The sequence below is a fragment of the Euphorbia lathyris genome, chromosome 5 (genome assembly GCF_963576675.1).
Source record: "Euphorbia lathyris chromosome 5, ddEupLath1.1, whole genome shotgun sequence".
In the NCBI taxonomy this organism is placed as follows: Eukaryota; Viridiplantae; Streptophyta; class Magnoliopsida; order Malpighiales; family Euphorbiaceae; genus Euphorbia; species Euphorbia lathyris.
In genome coordinates, this window is record NC_088914.1 from 5217982 (window position 1) to 5236961 (window position 18980).

At 43.7% G+C, this 18980-nt stretch overlaps 1 pseudogene; it reads right to left on the bottom strand.

Moving 5' to 3' along the window:
• Positions 1-847: 847 nt before the first annotated feature.
• The window catches only part of LOC136229656 (probable terpene synthase 8), a 31088-nt pseudogene continuing 12955 nt past the window's right edge, over positions 848-18980 (bottom strand).

Here is an 18980-nt window from a genome sequence, read left to right on the forward strand (position 1 = left end):
CGTAAACCGCATAATTACTTTTAATGGAAAGGGCTTTAACGAGGGTACACGATGGTAAATACCATCATTATAAGTTAATAACGATGGTAAGCTTAAGCAGCCTGGTTTGCTCTCGTTATAGAGTGAGTTTCTTGTATTACATGGTTTTGTTTGAGTTAGGGGATCGACTCAAGACATTAACGAGCCGAGCTGAGTTTCTTATAACCTATCATCTTTTTATAAGAATTGGGACGATACAGTAACTTGAACCTGACATCCCAACTAGGTCGGCACCATATGCTCAAGCACTGTAAAACTCGAAAAGATTCAATAAATGAAAAGGATATAGTGTCAAACAAGAGGAGAAGAAAAGAAAGCAAAAAAGCAAAGAAACTATGAAAATCTAAAGTGGATAATATTACAAAGATCGTAAAAAAAGCATTGAATGACAAAAGAGTGGAGCCGAATGCCACCAAGTAATGTCTGTGGAAGATACACTGAAGTCGGCCAAGGCGTCTGCTACATGATTACCTTTCTCTGTAGATGTGTGTAATTACAATCGTCATCTGCGAGCATTGGTTAAGGCATTTCATCCATTCTTGATGAACAGACCAAGGAATATGTACCGAGCGCGATTTCAACTTATTAACCACAAACATTGAGCCAGATTCCATCCATAAATGGTGACAGTTCTTCTCCCAAGCCAAATCAACTGCAAAAAATATTGCCTTCAGTTCTTCCATATAAGCGAAGGTGGACGGGATAGAAAAGGCAAAACTCCCCCTAGCAAATCCCTGATGTGTGCGGAAAATCCCACCTGCACCCGCTGCCCTTGGGGCTCCAATCGCATATCCGTCAACATTAACTTTCACAAAGAAAGTGGTTCTAAAAACAATTTGAAAACAGAATCTTTGTGATTAGTGGAGCAAGTATAGGCATCACGAACTCTATACACAAAACTAGACATTCTTGCAAAATTAAGAAAATATTGAACTACATTTCTTGACACCCTACTTGGCTCCTCCATGTATGCTCCATTTATGTCTTTCCATAAATTTCTTATCATCTTCTTTATTTCTTCAATGGCTTTTTCTTTTGTAACACCATATTCATTCATGTAACACTCCACCGCCGATGGACAATCTCCTCTATTTTGCTCTTCCTACACATACCAAACAATTATAATTAACTACTCGTCTAATCACCGCAAAAAAAAATGAGTATCCCCGGTGAAAACTGTTGGAAAATTTTGAATAAAATTATATATTAATTTTAATACCAACAAGCACCTCCTTTCATGAACAGTCGTGTCCGTCGTAAACAGTCGTGTTTGTACGTGAACAGTCGTGTCTGTCGATGTACAGTCGTGTTCGTTCGTGAAAAACATATCCTTTCAAGTTCTATTTATATAGAATGGATTGTCAAATTAAAAAACGGTTAGAAAAAATATTCTCTGGAATTTTTCCTACTTATCAGTCTGTTCATAATGTCTTGTTTTCCTACTCCGATGATAACTAGGCTACACACGGTTTGAGTTTGCTAGCGTAATCTGTTGTATCCTGGGAGACGATTGTCAATAGCGACGACATCTGTCTTAAGGAAACTGCTAATACAGGCCTCACATTTGTCTATCTCTTTCCTTTTAATTTCCAGTTTTACTGTTTATATATTTTTCTGTGTTCGTTTTGTTTTTTGATTAATTACATCTAATATTTTTAAAACAAACGTAATTATTTGTCTAACAATGTTAAGACAGAATATTTATTTGTTTTCTAATTTTACAAAGAATATGTACATAAATATTGTTTGGAATGAACTGAGGTGTTGAAAATGGGAAGCGATTAATGATAGTTGTTCACTAGAAAGTGATATGGCTTATTTTCTTTAGTTTTTAATCGACTAATTCAGGGAGTAAATTGCGATTTCAAGTGCCAAAGCCAATAGCTTTGGACACAGGATTAGGAGAATCAAATCTGGGTAACAGTAACAGATTATCTTTTTTTGATAGATTGTCTTGATGAACAGATTATAATTGGAAATTATATTCGGACAGATTGGAGGACAACTTAATATTATTTTTATTGTTAATTATTTGTATGTATCTATTTGTTTAAATAGATTATGATTTTCTGATTCTAACATGGTTTGTTTGGATTTCAGGAAGAAAAAGTTGTTAATTACTGTCTTGTTTCTGTTTGTTTAAATAGATTGATTGCCTTTTGGCATATGTTGGTACATGTTTATTAATTGAAGATGGATCCGGTTTTAAGAACACGGTTGTAGACACCGAGTCGGAGGACCTGTGACGAAAACCTGAAAACAAGACGGTTGAAGCGATTGATTCCGAAAGTTTCAAAAATAATAAAATAAATAAGTTACAGTCGGTCGCTGTTGTCGATCGGATAGCTCGCGAATGCTTAACGGCACGGTGCGAGTGCTTAGCGGCGGCCGACGCGCATTCGACGACAGTCGGACGCACGCTCGACGACGCGAAGCACGCGCTCGACGTCTGTCGGACGCACGCACCCAACCATGAATAGTACGCGCTCGGGGTCCGAGCAAGTCACGAGCTTGGCGGCACGGGACGCGCGCTCGTCGGCCACGGGACGTGTGCAACCGGCAGCGCGGAACACGCGTTCGGCGGTCACGACGCGTGAACGCCCGAAGACGCGGAACGCCCCGGCGCGGAACGCCCGAGGCGCGCCCCAGCGGCCGTTGAGCGAGTGCCCAATCGCGTTGGGCGGAAGCCCAAAGGTAGGGGGGGCACGAGCGCCCAACCGCGTCGGGCGGACGCCCAACGGCAGTTGGGCGCGCGCGCCCAACGCTGTTGGGCGACCGCCCAACTAGCCTTGGGCGGCCGCCCAACGGCTTTGGGCGATGCCCAATTTTGCTCGGGCGTCGCCCAAAGTTTCCGGAACCCGTTTCCCTATATAAGGGGCACGGATCCCAATGCAAGGGGGAGGGGGGAGGATTTCTTGGAGCCTTTCTCACTCTAAACATTTTTAGAGAGAGAAAGTGATTTTTTTTGAGAAAAATATTTTTTTTTCTCAAAAATTCCGAGTTTCCCAAAGTTAAACTTTTACTAAAAAAATATAAAAAAGGGAAGATCGCGACTCGTGGAATCGATCGGCTTCGACTGTCAGATACCGAATTTAAGGTATTATCCGAGGACTAGACTCTTTTATTTTATTTTATTTATTCTCTTCTTCTATTTTTTTTTTTATGTTATAGTTTCTTTATTTGATTAGTTATTTATTTTATCACGTTTTATTTAATTAGCGTATTTATTTAATTTTCGTTTCGTGTTGAATAAAATTCGGTTTTGTTTTAAAATAGAAAACCTCGTTTTGATATCCCAATACGAACCGTGATCCTATAAAAAGGTAGTTCGGGTATCGAAAAACGTTGAAATTATAAGTTTCTAATTTAAAAGAAATTTTCAAATAATGTTTTAAAATAAAAACATCGTTTTAGGAACTTCCGTTATTGACTATGATCCATTTTTGGTAGTCGGAAATCCAAAACGATTGAATTAGATTTAATTTAAAGCTTTTGAATAAATCTGGAAACAATTAGAGTGCTGCTGTAATTTGCCATTTCTGTCACTAATTGCTGTTTTTTCCGTCGGTAAATCTGCCAAAACGTAAAAAATGCCATTTCAGTCCTTTTTTCTCAACTTTTAAGCTTTTAATCCTTAATATATATATGTATAGTTATGTAATTTATGTTTTTTTAAACTATTTTAGATATTTAGTGTATATAATTATTTAGGATGTTTGTATATCATTCTTTATTTAATTTTTAAAACATAAGTATATATATATATATATATGTTTTCTTTTATTTTATTCATTTGAGTTATATTAGATTCTATTTTTAAGGGTATCTACTTGGGCATTTTGGGAAATAATCAATAGATATTAGTATATGTTATTTTTTGATATTTAAAACTATAATAGTTATGTATATATGTAGTTTTGGGGTATTTGGGTTATTTTTATTGAATGAAATTATTTTGGGTAAATGTTATGTTCTTATTTATGAGATTTATTTACTATTTTCACATCTTTAAAGTATAAATGTATTTTATCTAATATTTTCATATATGTATTATATAGTTTCCTTTTATTAACTTTTATTTTTATATTCTCTTTTGGATTAAAATGTATATATATATGTTTATATTATTTTCTTTACTCTTTTGGACCATTTAGGGGTCCATGTTTCAAATGAGTTTTATTTGGGGGTGAATTTTGGTTTAAATATGTTTATTATTGTAATTATAACAAGTAGAGAGTCCATTAAATAAGAGGGGAAAATAAATCAAAAGAAAGATAGTTTTCAATTTGATTATTTAAACTAATGAATTTTTAGAGGTTCCTAATGTAAATAAATGGAGTTGTTTTTTGTTAATATTTCAAATCGTTTCCAAAACACCACGTTTTAAAACCTCAATCCGTTCCAAAGGCGGATTAAGTGAACATTGTAATTAAAATCGCTAAAGGTTTTTGTCTCAAACGTTTCCAAAGCATTTGAGTCGTTCCAACGGTGACTCGAGTAAACTTCACTAATCGGGGTTTTAAAACGCACCTAAATCGTTCCAACGGTGATTAAGGTGCGAACCATGTAAATAAACTCGTTTTGGGGAAATAAGTTAGTGCAGAATAAACACACGGCATGACATTTAAATAAAGTTGTAAATAAATCACTTCTTTCTTCCCCCTTCTCTGTGTATGTATAATATAAATGTGTGATTCTTTACTAATATGGCTTTCCAATAATATATGCTCAAAACGGTTTCTGAAAAAAGAAAGAAAAAGTTTCAAATGAATTTTAAACTTAAAGAAGTATACGATTAGTCCGTTATCGCCTAACATGCTGAGTAGGAGGCCGGTGGTTCATAACCGGGCGATGTCGGGGTGCCTAGTAGCCTTTCTCCGGAAAGGAGCTAGCCTTTTCGGCTCGTACCTAAGTTTCCCGAACCCACACCGGTCTCCCGCAAGGGATTGGTGTTCATTTTCCCATTCGTGGGTGGCGACTCTTCCATATCTCCGAGCTCCGGTCCTACCGAGCAGCTTGATTCCACGATTGGTTGCTTTCGGCGCCAATCACCGCTTACGTCGCCATGAGATTGTCCACCCCCCGGTCCGTCCGGGAGATTAGGCCGCGGCACCTCGTCTAACAAGTGGCGACTCTGCTGGGGAAGCGAGAAATTTGATTCCGGAAGGCGTGTATTAAGCCCTTAACGGGGACGGATCGTTTTACTTCTTTTCGTATGCATTCATGTGCATTATTGCAAACCCTTTGGGTAATTTCCGCGAAACCTCTAGCGAGAGTCCATTCGTCGCTCGAAAGAGGCTAGTGTAAGTTCCCCCTTACAGTAAGGTGCCAAAGGGTCCCCATCCATTCATTAGGGGCGAATTTGTGCGGTCCTGTGAGGTCCCGCGGTCAGCCGTGTCAGCATATAGTAGCCTTAGAAGTTTCCATAGGATTACCCGTTACTATTTTTGATGTGATAAATGAATCAATTCGTGTTTTCAAACCGCCACGATACGTGTCTAATCCTAAAGTAGGTAAAGAAAATGAGACGATGTGTTAATATATACTCGTGAATCGACATACTAATTACCCTAAAACATCGAAACAATTTGAACTAAAGACGACTTAGTCATCTCATATGAATGAACATGTGCGACCCGCCTTGTCCCTTTCGGTGTCCCGAAGAAGGCACATGTTCAGGAAATGTGTTATGACGTAAGCACGTATTAGTATGAATCGGTTCGGTGTTAAGGATAGTTACATCTCGATACAAAAGACTATATTAACGGTAGCCGTTATTCACATTCTTTAAATAAGTTGGGATAAAACGAGATCATGACGAAACGAAAACGCAGAACATTTCTGTCTTGAATGACCCTGTCGTAACGTGAAAAGTTTCGCACAAGTAGCCCGTCCTTTCCGAATAAAAGACGAGCTTTTTTACGTTATGCCTCGTGTCGTTCTTAAGAGAAATGGATGTGTCCGCAAAGGTGACTAAGAAAATAAAAGAAAATAAAAAACTAAAACGACCAAAATCATTCCGAGTCTACGATATATTTCAATCCCGAGAGTAGTTAAAGAAAATAAACCAATGCCGTTGAATACGTGTCTCAAACAAGTATATACCCCGTTTAAAACTTTGAAGCCGAATTAAGCCAAACCATATAATTGCGCCATATGGACGAGACTGCGGGTTTTGACTAACGACTTGATCATTTCAACCGTTACCAAAACTGCAAGAAATATGGCCCGATATACGTGTTTGCTTAATTCGCGCCTAAAGGAAAGAGAACGGTGATATCCTCGCCTCGAATAAACATGCGATTCAACGAAACGTTGATTTTCTATAACCACACTAAGGTGATATATCCCGTAGATCGAAAAGAATAAGAGATTGTTGTTAGCCGAAAGATTACCGTGCGCTCAAATAAGACTCGCCGTCTTTTCGTGTAGCAAAATGAGCAAACGAATCCTCGACGCTAAGAACAAACACGTTACGCGATGAGTCCGTTCCCTAAAATAAAATCCAAAAGTGATTCCATCACTAAATAAACGCCTGGTTACGTCTCTCGATAGATCCAAAAAGATCCCGTTGTAATCCAAAAATCGAGACACGAATCCACGTGAATAAAAAGGGAACGAGTCATTTGCAATAACAAACGATTGGAATAGAAGAATAACTCGTACCACGTTTAAAAACCGAGATGCGCTCAAAGGGAGTCAAAACCCGAACTAATGCGTCTCACGAAAGAACGAAAGACGAGTTATTCTGAAAGGACAATCCAACTTGGTCGATTTCTTAGTCACTGAACGTGGATACGTCAAAAACGAACTGTATTGTCTGATGGGTGATTTACTTTTTCCGTAATAATCGACGGCATCACGCGTCCCCTGGACCGCAATGTGAGCCAAAAACCAAAATCCTAGGAAAGAGACCTGGACCGACGAGTGTGTGGAGGAATAAGGGTGGAAGAGAGATGTTGTGATACGTGTAAATAGAACTAACGTTTGTTCTTCTTATCTTATAATCGTAAATAAATAAACGCATACACCACGAATCATGCATATAAAATCATGCATACATACTAATGGATACCGTTCGCACAGACGTCATCATTAAGCGGTTGTGGTTTCGCGAGAGTAATTGGCTTGTCAGACAGTTTGATCAGCTACGAGTAGACAGTTCCGAATCAGTAGTTGTGGCTTCTGAATCATCTTCATCCGGGTATACTCAGTCTTCCGTCAATATGTCTGCGACCGACGAGAAAGTGGCTGAATTGGAAAATTCTGTGAACAATATCAATGATCAGCTGGCCTCAATCTTGGCCCAGCTAGCTGAGTTAGCACTGAAGGATAACAAGAGTGGTAGTAAGCGTGCTGAGAATGAGGTGAACGATGGCCCTCGCTTTGGGAATGAGGAGGATTATCAGGATTATATCCGAAAATAGTTAGAGAAAGAGAAAGCTAAGGAAGAGGAGTGGAAGTAACACATCACACAGGAAGTGCAGGACTTGCGCGGAGGAAGCTCCGGAAGTCAGGATTTCTATAACTTGAAGAATTGTTTATCGGCAACAGCTTTGCCTTTGAAATTTCGGCTCCCTGACATGAAAAAGTTCGATGGAACGGGAGATCCCACCGCTCACATGAATCAGTATGTCACTGTAATGAAGCACACGATCCTGACTGAGGATCAAGTCTTGGGACTGTTTAACACTTACCTAGAGGGGGCTGCCCTCACATGGTTTCATGCATTGCCGATGGTAACGAAGAGGGATTGGAAGGAATTAGCGAAGTCATTCATCGCGCAGTATAGCTTCAATACCATGCTTGAGGTCACTTTGAAAGAGCTAGAGAGCACTAAGCAACAGGCTGGGGAATCCTTTTCCGATTTTGTGAAAAGGTGGAGGGCTAAGGCCGTAGTGATGAAACAAAAGCCGCTCGAGCAGGATCAGATCCGAATGGTGGTTGGAAACACGTTGCCGTATATCAAAAATGAGTTGCGGTATATGCCATTTGCGGATTTCAATCAGATGTATAGTTGTGCCTTGACTGTTGAAGGGGATGGAGAGCCGAAGAAAGCTTATACCAAGTGGACGAAGTCTGGATATAGTGCCGGAGGGCCTAGCGCGAGTACGGAATCCGCAGCAGTGAAAGTGGTTGATCTTAATGCTATTGAAAAGAGGCGGTTCGCCAAGTTCGATCAGACCTACGCGAAAGTTTTCGAGCGTCTGCAGAAAAAGGGATTGTTGAAAGCCTTTACCCCGTATAACAAAGCTCAACCTACTCCGCAGATACAGGCTAGAGGGTATTGTGAATTCCATAGCAGTTATGGGCATACAATTGAGAATTGTGAGAGGCTGGAACATGAAATCCAAGATTTAATTGAGGAGAAGAAGATAGCTGATCCTTCGTCAGCGAACCCTTCCGTTAGGCGCAATCCATTGCCTAATCATAGGGTGAGTACGATCGGAGTTGGTTTGACAGAAACTGTAGTGATGGAATCCTTCGAGGAGAATGTAGAGGAGTTGTTGGACTCCGATGAAAAGAGCAATGTGGGAAAGGGGCTGTATGTGTCCTTCTTGGGTGAAGAACAAGAGGATGAACCGATGGGGGAAGGGTCAGATGGTGGAGTACCGTATGATGAGGATAGTGCTGAAGAGACCGGAGAAGGGTCGTCTCGGACTATTGTGCCAGATTTGGGTTTGTTTAGTGGAGGAAGGGATCCCGAGGCGCACTTGCGTGAATATATGCACGACATGTTTATTGAATCCTTCGGAGTAGATGAAATTGCCCAGTGGTTCCACCATTCGCTGGTAGGCGAGCCTCTGGAATGGTTCCATTCATTACCCGACTCTTGCAAGCATGATTGGGATCGGTTGTCGGATTTGTTTCTAGAAAAGTACCAAAGAGCTGAAGATAGAACTGCGGAGTGCTTTGCGATACAGATCGGACCCATCAAACGTCCGCTACCGAGGGTTAGTAAGTATAACGGCAATAAGGACCCTATGGAGCACATTCACTTCTACTTATCGGCCATGGCGCCCTTGGGTTTTAAAGAGGAAGAGATCACTAGCTTGTTTTGCAATTCATTGATGGGTGAACCGTTAATGTGGTACATGTCGTTGCCGATGTATGTTAAGACCGATTGGGCGGCAATGACGAAAAGATTTATCAAGGAGTATACAGTATGGATGCTGACGGAGCCAACCCCTGATTCCCCGTCTTACCAAACGCCTGATGCGGTGTTAGCGATGCCTAGGTATGGTGGATACCAGGATCCTGTTGAGCACGCGAGGTTATTCCGCAATCATATGTATGACGCCGGATTTCCGCAATGTGAGTTGCATGAACATTTTCCGGAAACCTTGATGGGTGAAGCCTTATTATGGCATCAAGGTCTATCAGAGGAAGAAATGGGTCATTGGGTACCGTTTAGAAGTGCTTTTGTGGCGAGATATGAGATGTATGTTCCATGGACGGGATCCCTGGACGATCTGGATAGGATTAGGCAATTCCCCGAGGAACCGTTTGTGGATTATGCTAGAAGGTGGAGGCACCGTTATGAGCAATGTCATGAAACAATGAGCGATAAGGTGCAGCTTATGTGCATACAACGAGGTGCTATTCCGTTGGCCGCCAGAAGGATGAGCAGAGTGTCCCTCCGGGATTATGATGAGTTGATAGGTTGGGCCTTGTATGGATCGGCGGATCCCTTTTACTTGAATCCGAATGTTCCTCACGTCATGGATTTAATGGTTGTGGACATTTGGGAGAGTTCTTCGAACGAGGAAGATGCCAATCGGAGGGTTCCTATTAACATTTGGGACGAATCGGATGATGAGCCGGAAATTGCGGTAATGACGAGATCAGGCCGTGTGGCCGAGGGGAAGGCACCTATGATAGAAACCGAGATTGGAGAAGGGTCGGCTCCTAAGCCCGATGACCAAGTTCTTGAGCAGTTGAAGAAGACGCAAGCTAAGTCCACAGTCTGGGAAGTCTTATGCCATTCTAAGTACCATCGTGAGAACCTGATGAAAGAGTTGCAGAATCTGGTTATTTCCACCGATACTGAGCCGGCAGCGCTAGTGGGAGCAATTATGGCCCGAAAGAAGGCTGAAATCACATATACTGACGAGGATCTCCCAGAAGAGGGGAAGGCTCACAATAAGCCTTTGTACATCCGAGTGGAAATCAACGGAAAGAAGACTAGCTGTGTGATGGTCGATGATGGATCGGCCATTAATGTTTGCCCGTTGAAACTCTTGTCGAAGTTGGGAGTGGAGAGAGGAGATTTGACAGCTTCTGAAACTGTGATTAGAGCATATGACGATAGCCGTAGGCACATTGAAGGAGTCTTCAAGGCCAAGTTGAAAGTGGGGCCGCATGAGGAAGAAACTGAGTTCACGGTGTTGGATATCCCGGTAACCTTTGTCGTACTGTTGGGACGCCCTTGGTTCCATAAGTTGGGAGGTGTGCCCTCCACGCTCCACCAAATGATTAAATTCCCCTTCGGGGAGGAGATAGTGACAATTAGAGCTGAGAAATTAAGCTCGGTGGTAGCATTGGGAATTGAGCCTCAACTTTTCTCCGGATTCCAAGTCTCCGGGATTTACGAATCAAGCATGACCACCGATGTGGTGAAGATGATGAAGGGAGGTTTCATCCCAGGAATGGGTTTAGGAGCACACCATCAGGGGGTTGCCAGAATTTCCGGATTTTAAGAGTCAGAAAACCCGGAGGGGTTTGGGATATGAGCAGGGAGGTCCATCCAATGTGAGTGGTGAAGGAAAAGTGGGCCTAAGGAAGTACTTCGTGAACGAGGGGCATGGAAAGGCGTATTCAGGGACCCCCGAGGCATGGACTAGCACAGAAGGGAAGATTCTGCCGGGGTTCGAAATCTTCAATGATGTTGCCGACTGGGGCAAAGGAAAGGCGAGCTGCTTTGTCGAGAAGATTATGATGCTGGATTTGAATGCCGAGGAGCAAGTCATCACCATTGAAGCAACTGCAGGAGCGGGAGATGAGCCTAGTACCTCCAAAATTCATGAGAAGTCCGAAGACCCTGATGATGAAAATTGTATTACTGCTTTGTTTGAATCAGATGATGTAATCACCCATGCTATCAATGAAATGAATTCTGATTTTGCTTACTTGCTTGATGTTGATCATGATCATTCCATGCATTCTCATTCATATAACATGCCTACATTTGAAATCAATGCAATAGAAATGTCAACTTTCAATCTTGGTACGGATGAAAATCCTAAACTTATACAAATTGCTCAAGAATTAACTATTGAAGAGAGAAAAGAATTCGAGAGAATAATTAAAAAATACGAAATTGTATTTGCATGGACATACGAAGACATGCCTGAAATTGATCAATCTATCGTAACTCACCGCATTCCAACTTACCCCGAAGCAAAGCCCGTAAAGCAGAAGCTCCGACGTATGAGACCAGAATGGGCAGATAAGATCAGAGAGGAGGTGAAGAAGCAGTTAGAAGCAGGATTCATCGAAGTGATCGACTATCCCCCTTGGGTCGCAAATGTGGTGCCAATCGCAAAAAAGGACGGCAAAGTGAGGATGTGCGTTGATTACAGAGATCTTAACAAGGCATGCCCCAAGGATGAGTTCGCATTGCCTCATATCGACGTATTGATCGACAGTGCAGCGTCAAGCGTCTTACACACGAATGTGGATGGTTTCATGGGCTACATGCAAGTTCAGATGGCCGAAAAGCACAAAGCAAAAACCTCATTCACAACCGAGTGGGGGACATACTGTTACAGAGTAATGCCGTTTGGTTTGAAAAATGCCGGGGCAACTTACCAGCGAATGGCCACAGCACTGTTCCATGATATGATACACAAGGAGGTAGAAGTCTACGTGGACGATATGATGGTCAAATCAGAGACAAGAGAAGGGCATTTTGCCGCACTCGAGAAGTTTTTGGCCCAAATTGCAGAATTCAAGCTAAGGTTAAACCCGAAGAAGTGCTTTTTCGGCGTTTCGTCAGGGAAAATCTTAGGCTATGTAATCGAAAATAAGGGAATCGAGGTGGATCCTGATAAAGTGAAGGCTATACAGGAGATGCCGACGCCGAGAAATGAGAAGGAAGTGAGAGGGTTTCTGGGGCAGGTTCAGTATATCAGTCGGTTCATAGCGAGACTCACCGCAATCTGCGAGCCAATCTTTAAGTTGCTAAGGAAAGACCAACCCGCTACTTGGAATGATAAGTGTCAGCAAGCTCTGGAGAGCGTCTGGAACTATTTGTCTAATCCGCCAGTGCTGAGACCGCCTAAACTGGGAAAGCCGCTTCTCCTCTATGTAGCAATTGAGGAGCGATCTATTAGGGCAATGTTGGCTCAAGAGGGAGACACCGGTGTGGAGCACGCGGTGTATTATTTGAGTAAGAAATTCCTGGAGTACGAGCTCAAGTACAACATGATCGAAAAGACATGTGTGGCAGTAGTATGGTTGACAAAGAAACTGCGGCACTATTTCCAATCGTATAAAGTGATCATTATTTCTCGGATGGACCCTATGAAGTATCTATACCGAACTCCATCCTTGACGGGGAAGTTAGCCAGATGGTTGTTGCTTTTGTCCGAGTTTGACATTGAATATGTGACGAAGAAGGTTATCAAAGGGAGGGTCGTGGCAGAATTTCTGGCCAACCAACCCCTGAATGCAGAGGAAGAAGAGATAAGCTATGATTTCCCCGATGAGCACTTGAACGCAATCGAAGTTATACCGTGGAAAATGTTCTTCGACGGAGCAGTTAATTCGAATGGAGCCGGAGTAGGAGTACTACTTACCTCACCGGAAGGAGAAAGGATCCCGATGGCCAAGAAGTTATCCTTCCCTCTCACCAATAATATGGCCGAGTATGAAGCGTGCATTTATGGTTTAGAGTCATTAGCGGCATTGGGAGCGTCATATGTCGAAATTTGGGGTGACTCAAAGTTGATCATCGAATAGGCACAAGAAAACTGGGAGGTAAGAGAAGAAAGACTACGTCCGTACCTCGATCAGTTAGAAGGGTTGGCACAAAGATTCAAAGAATGCCGTTTCTATCATATTCCTCGAGCACAGAACCAGGCGGCGGATGCCTTGGCCACTTTGGTGTTAGTTTGGGACAATCCCCGGAACCTTGCTTCGAAACTGTTGGTATTGAGAAGATGTCACAAACCGTGCTACGAAGACGTAATGCTGTTAGGGACAGATGAAAAACCGTGGTATTTCGATATCGTGAACTTCATGAAAGATGAAACATATCCGGCAGAGTCAGAACCTAGGGATCAAGCTGTGGGTAGAAGGCTAGCTCGTCAGTTCGTCATCCATAACGACTTTCTTTACAAAAGGCACATTGACGGATTACAATTAAGATGCTTGGATGTGGGAGAAGCCCGCGAGGTAATGGAATCAGTACATTCAGGAATTTGTGGAGCCCATATGGAGGGAGCAGTACTAGCTAAGAAAATTATTAGGCAAGGCTTCTATTGGCTCACCATGGAAAGAGATTGTAACGAGTATGCAAAGAAATGCCATGATTGTCAAATCCACGGCGATTGCAGTCATCTTCCGGCCATGGAACTACATGTGCTAGCACCTATTTGGCCATTCGCTGCTTGGGGCATTGACATCATCGGCGAAGTAAGGCCTAACGCTTCAAATGGACATAAGTTTATTGCTGTCGCCATCGATTATTTCACCAAATGGGTAGAAGCGGAGTCGTTTAGCAAACTGGGATCCAAGCAGATGAGAAAGTTCATTGAAAAACACTTGATCACCAGGTTTGGAGTGCCTCATCACATGATTACGGATAACGGGGTCCAGTTTCAGGGGGAAGTAAGGAATCTTTTCCGAGAATATGGCATTGAACATCACAGGTCTTCTCCGTACCGTCCACAGGCTAATGGAGCAGTAGAAGCAGCTAATAAGAACCTTAAGAGGATTCTCGTAAAAACGGTGGAATCACATCGGAATTGGCATGAGCACCTCCCACTCGCGTTGTGGGCTTATCGCACGACAATTAGAACCTCAACTAGGGCAACGCCATTCTCTTTGGTGTATGGAACAGAAGCAGTCTTGCCGATTGAGATCGAAAAGCGATCGTTGAGAATCGCAGTGGAGGCAGAAATTCCCGAGGCAGAATGGGTGAAGAGGCGATGTGAGCAGTTGGCTCTAGTTGACAAAAAAAGGATGGAAGCGCTTTACCATGTACAGTTATACCAGAGAAGAATGGCTCGGGCTTTCAATAAAAAAGTCAAGACCAGCCCTATCAAAGAAGGAGATTTGGTGCTGAAACAGATCCGTGTGACGCACACCGACTCAAGGGGGAAGTTTAGGCCTAACTGGGAAGGGCCATTCGTCGTGAAGAAGATACTAAGCAAAGGAGCGGTGAAGTTAACCACAATGGACGACATGGAATTCTCAGAACCTACCAACCTGGATAGGCTTAAGAAATACTTTTCGTAAAAAAAAAAAAAAAAAAAGAGAAAAAAAAAAGAAAAATTCCCGATAGGTTGAAAACCCGCAAAGGGCGACCTATGCAACAACAAGGGAAATCCCAATGGGTGAAAACCTGAAAGGGCACTTATTTAAAAATTCCGGGATAGTAAAAGGAGAGGAGAAAAATCGCCGGGATCCGAAAACCGAAAGGCGGGTCCTGGTAACAATAGTTATGACTTGAGCAGTTACAAAAACAATGTATAAGAGACTAAGTATTTCTGTTGTTTGTAAATAAATAAAGGGCAAGAATATATTTGACGAGAATGATTGGAATCATCATAATCTACTAAATGCATGGTAATATGAATCATGAGTTATACATTTCCTATCTTACTTTTCATAAAAAAGCCTACCTGATATCCACCCCACTCCCTATACATCAGCTATACATCGGGGAAACTCTAATAAAAAACTACAAAGCAATACATAAGGAGCCTAATACGGAGGGAAGTCCCAATAGTCCTCAAACTCCCTCAAATGTGACGCCCGCTCCGCAGATAGTGTCTCCTCGGCAGCTCATGCTCTCTCATCAGCAACTCGTGCTCTCTCATCTGCAACTCGTGCTCTCTCCTCGGCAGCAAGGCGTCCGATCGACTCATCACGCACCCTCTCCTCGACGGCAAGGCGACCCTCAGTCTCCCGTCGTATCGCCCCCGACCAGTGGTCGTTCCTCTCTTGATACACCTGACCAACTCGGGCATCGGCCTCCCGCACTAACTCGCTCTGTCTCCGCTCGTGGGCATGCAGATCACTCTAAAGAAAAAGAAGGAAAAAGTGGATAAAAATAAGAAGCAGCATAAGCAAGAACATAAATCATACATACATGCATACATTCCACTACACTAAAGTAAAGTAATGATACATACCAGGTGATCGGTGCAGCGCAAGCTGAGGCGGTCTCGGAGATAACCAGACAGCCCCACGTAATCCGTACAAGTCTCCCTCGTAGTCAGCGAGGCGTCTGAGGGGTCAAATGGGACCCTCGAGGAGAAGAGGGGAGGAGCTGCCTCGAATCCCGCATAAGCTGCCCCGAACTCGTCATAACAAATCGTGGCAAAGTCTCTCCCGTAGTCTGGTAGGGGCACACCTAGGGAAGACCTCTCCGGTCGGGCAGCGCTGGAGGACTCGCCGACATAGTAGGGCTGTTCGCACACAGGCGTCTGAGCTCGAGTGCCGTCAAAGAAATCGGATAAATGGGCACTCCTCCAGGATCCCTCCTGCAAAAAAACACACAATAAAAACCTCTAAACATCTCATGAATGAAATGGTAAAATGAGAAGGGGGCGGAACCACTTACCGGGACCTCCTCCTGACCAAAGACTGCCGCGACAGCCTCCCTCGAAAATACATCTGCCACCGGATCCACCTCCATCGTTGCCGCCGGGGCATCCCTCGCACTCAGCAGAGTAGATAAGTAAAGCTCGCGGCCCCCGACGTGAATCCACACCGCTCTACCAACAAACCGACGGGTCAGGTCCTGACGAATGGTCGATAGGGGCATGGTCCGCACCGCGAACATAGAAATGGGAATCTCACCCGGTGTCCAGTGGGCGTCACTAACTCCGGTGATGCCTCGGTCCCCCAAATACCATGCCCGCACGCAGGGGCCGGTGAGCACACACTGCTGCTCCTGGATCATAGATACATACGTATAATCGGGACCGAAGTCGAGGTCGTCCCACCTGAACTTAATCTAAAAAATGCACAAAGAGAAAGTCAGAAAGACTCAAACAAAAATCTAGCACGACTAGGCAAAATCTACCTGTCTGAGCGTCAGCGAGTCGATCCAATCTAGGAGCCGCGGCACCATCCGACTCCTCTCGGCGCCCAAGTCAAAATCTCTCCATCGGGTCATGAAAGGCGGCCTCGGTACTCTCGGTCGAGGTCGAGACCGGCTGGGAAGGATGTGCCTCTCATACGCCCACACCCGCGGTAAAAACAAGGACTAGGAGTGTGAAAAACGCGAAGAAGATAAGACGGGCAAGTCAAGAAGGCGTCACGTACCAGCAGAGCAAAGGTGTAACCACCGAAATCCTTGCGCTTCCGGCAAGTCAGATCCAAAAATTTGTAGAGAAAGGCTAAGCCTGCCCCCGCCCAATCATAGGAAGCTGCCGCATCTAAATCGCTGAGTGCCTGAATGAGACCCGCATGTACCTTTCCGCCCTTCGTGCGGAAAATCGTCTCACTCAGGGTATATACCAAGAAACTACGAACCACCAAGTCGGTATCGTCGGTCTCGCAGAAATCTCGCCGACTCAAGAGGCTCGCGGTGGAAACAAACTTCGTCGGAGTAGATTTGGCGCATGGGCGAACTCCCAGTCCAATCAAGGCAGCAAGCCTAGCAAGGTCGACCCGTGGTCGCATCATATCAAAATGAAAGGGAACGGGAGTGCTGCTCCCTCGTAACCCTGTCAGCAGTGAAAAATCTCTAGGCGAGATGGTCATCTCCCCAAAAGAAAGGTGGAAGGTGTGGGTCGAGTCAACCCACCGCTCGCATAAGGCCCGTAGGCCAAAACGATCACATACCCCGTTGGTGCGGGGCAACGCTGCAATAAAAGGCTCGAAGCCCAACTCGCGCACGCGGGCTCTCGCCGCGGCACCCAGCCTAGCATACCACGAGTGAATCTCGGCGGTGGTCCCGGAAATATCAATAAACTAAAAAGAACGAGACAAGAAAATTTAAATACAGTTCCTAAAGCATGCAATTAATGAGAACGCGTTAAGACTAGGTATTCTTTCATTATCTAACCTAAAGACATCCGGTCAGTTAGGACCAACTTGCTGTAAAAATCTCTCCTTTAGGGTCATTCATGTAAGGTTTAGTCAATTCTCTAATCCACTTTCGTCTGCATTGACAAGAAGCATAGATTAGGTTTTACTATTCACGTGCATTAGTTAAGTTTTTACTATTCGCGTTTTTTTACTACTCACGTGCATTAGTGAAGTTTTTGCTATTCACGTTTTTACTATTCACGTGCATTAGTGAAGTTTTTACTATTCACGTGCATTAGTTAAGTCTTTACTATTCACGCGCACTATTCACGTGCATTAGTTAAGTTTTACTATCCACGCGCATTAGTTAAGTTTTACTATTCACGTGCATTAGTTAAGTTTTTACTATTCACGTGCACTATTCACGTTTTTACTATTCACATTGTTTTTTACTATTAGCATGCATAAATTCGTAGTGTCACTATTCACATGCATATAGCGCGCATCCTCACGCAGAAATAAATAGGTGTTACTTGTAAGTCAAGGAATTCATGTTTTCTAGCTAAAGTCCTCTAAGGCAGTCTAAAGGTTAGCATGCAAATCATGTTCGGATAGGAATACTATAGCCTAGAGTTTGAATCAAATAAAAGTGAGAAATTACTTACCTCGTTGCAGCGTGTCCGGCTCAGATGCGTCGTAGGGTCGTGGAAGGGCTCCACTCTATCTAGGTTTACGTAAACCTCGTCCATGCCTCTAGTGCCATCCCATTCATCTAAATCCATCCCGAGAATAATCCAAATCGAAGTCTAGAGAGAGAAAGAAGAGAGAGAAGGTGTGGGGTTGAAATGAAACCCCACCACTTTATATAGGGAGAGGGAATGGCATTCCCGTAGATAGTGAAAAAGGTACGATTTGACATAAAGGTAAAAAGTAAATAATTAATTACTAGGTGCACAGACCTCCGATTCGCAGTCCGTTTCAGCCTGCATTTCTCCCAGACAGTGACCAATATTGTCAAGACATGAACTCCAGATAACAGTCAATTTTTACAGAACAGTGACACCAGTCAAAGTACAGACGACAGTCAACAGAAAAACAATCATTAGTCTATATTATTTCAGACTAAAACACGTTCCCATTGAACCTCCGAGATGATAGCTCTAGTGAGAAAATACAGACAACAGTGTTGTACGAAAATCCGGAAACAATCCCCGCTTTTGAGCCATCTGACTCATGGTCGCAGACCTGAATTGCTTTTGAGCCATATTACCCACGGTCGTGGACCAGGGTCGCTTTTGAGCCATATTACCCGCGGTCGTGGACCAGGGTCGCTTTTGAGCCATCTGACTCACGGTCGCAGACCGGAGTTGCTTTTGAGCCATCTGACTCGCGGTCGCAGACCGGAGTTGCTTTTGAGCCATATCACCCGCGGTCGTGGACCAGGGTCGCTTTTGAGCCATATTACCCGCGGTCGTGGACCAGGGTTGCTTTTGAGCCATCTTACTCACGATCGCAGACCAGAGTTGCTTTTGAGCCATCTGACTCACGGTCGCAGACCAGAGTTGCTTTTGAGCCATTTTACCCGCGGTCGTGGACCAGGGTCGCTTTTGAGCCATCTTACTCGCGGTCGCAGACCTGAGTTGCTTTTGAGCCATCCCATTAACGGTCGTAGACCGAACTTGCTTTTGAGCCATTCTTACCCATAACCAACGTACGCTAGATTCCGAGAAAAG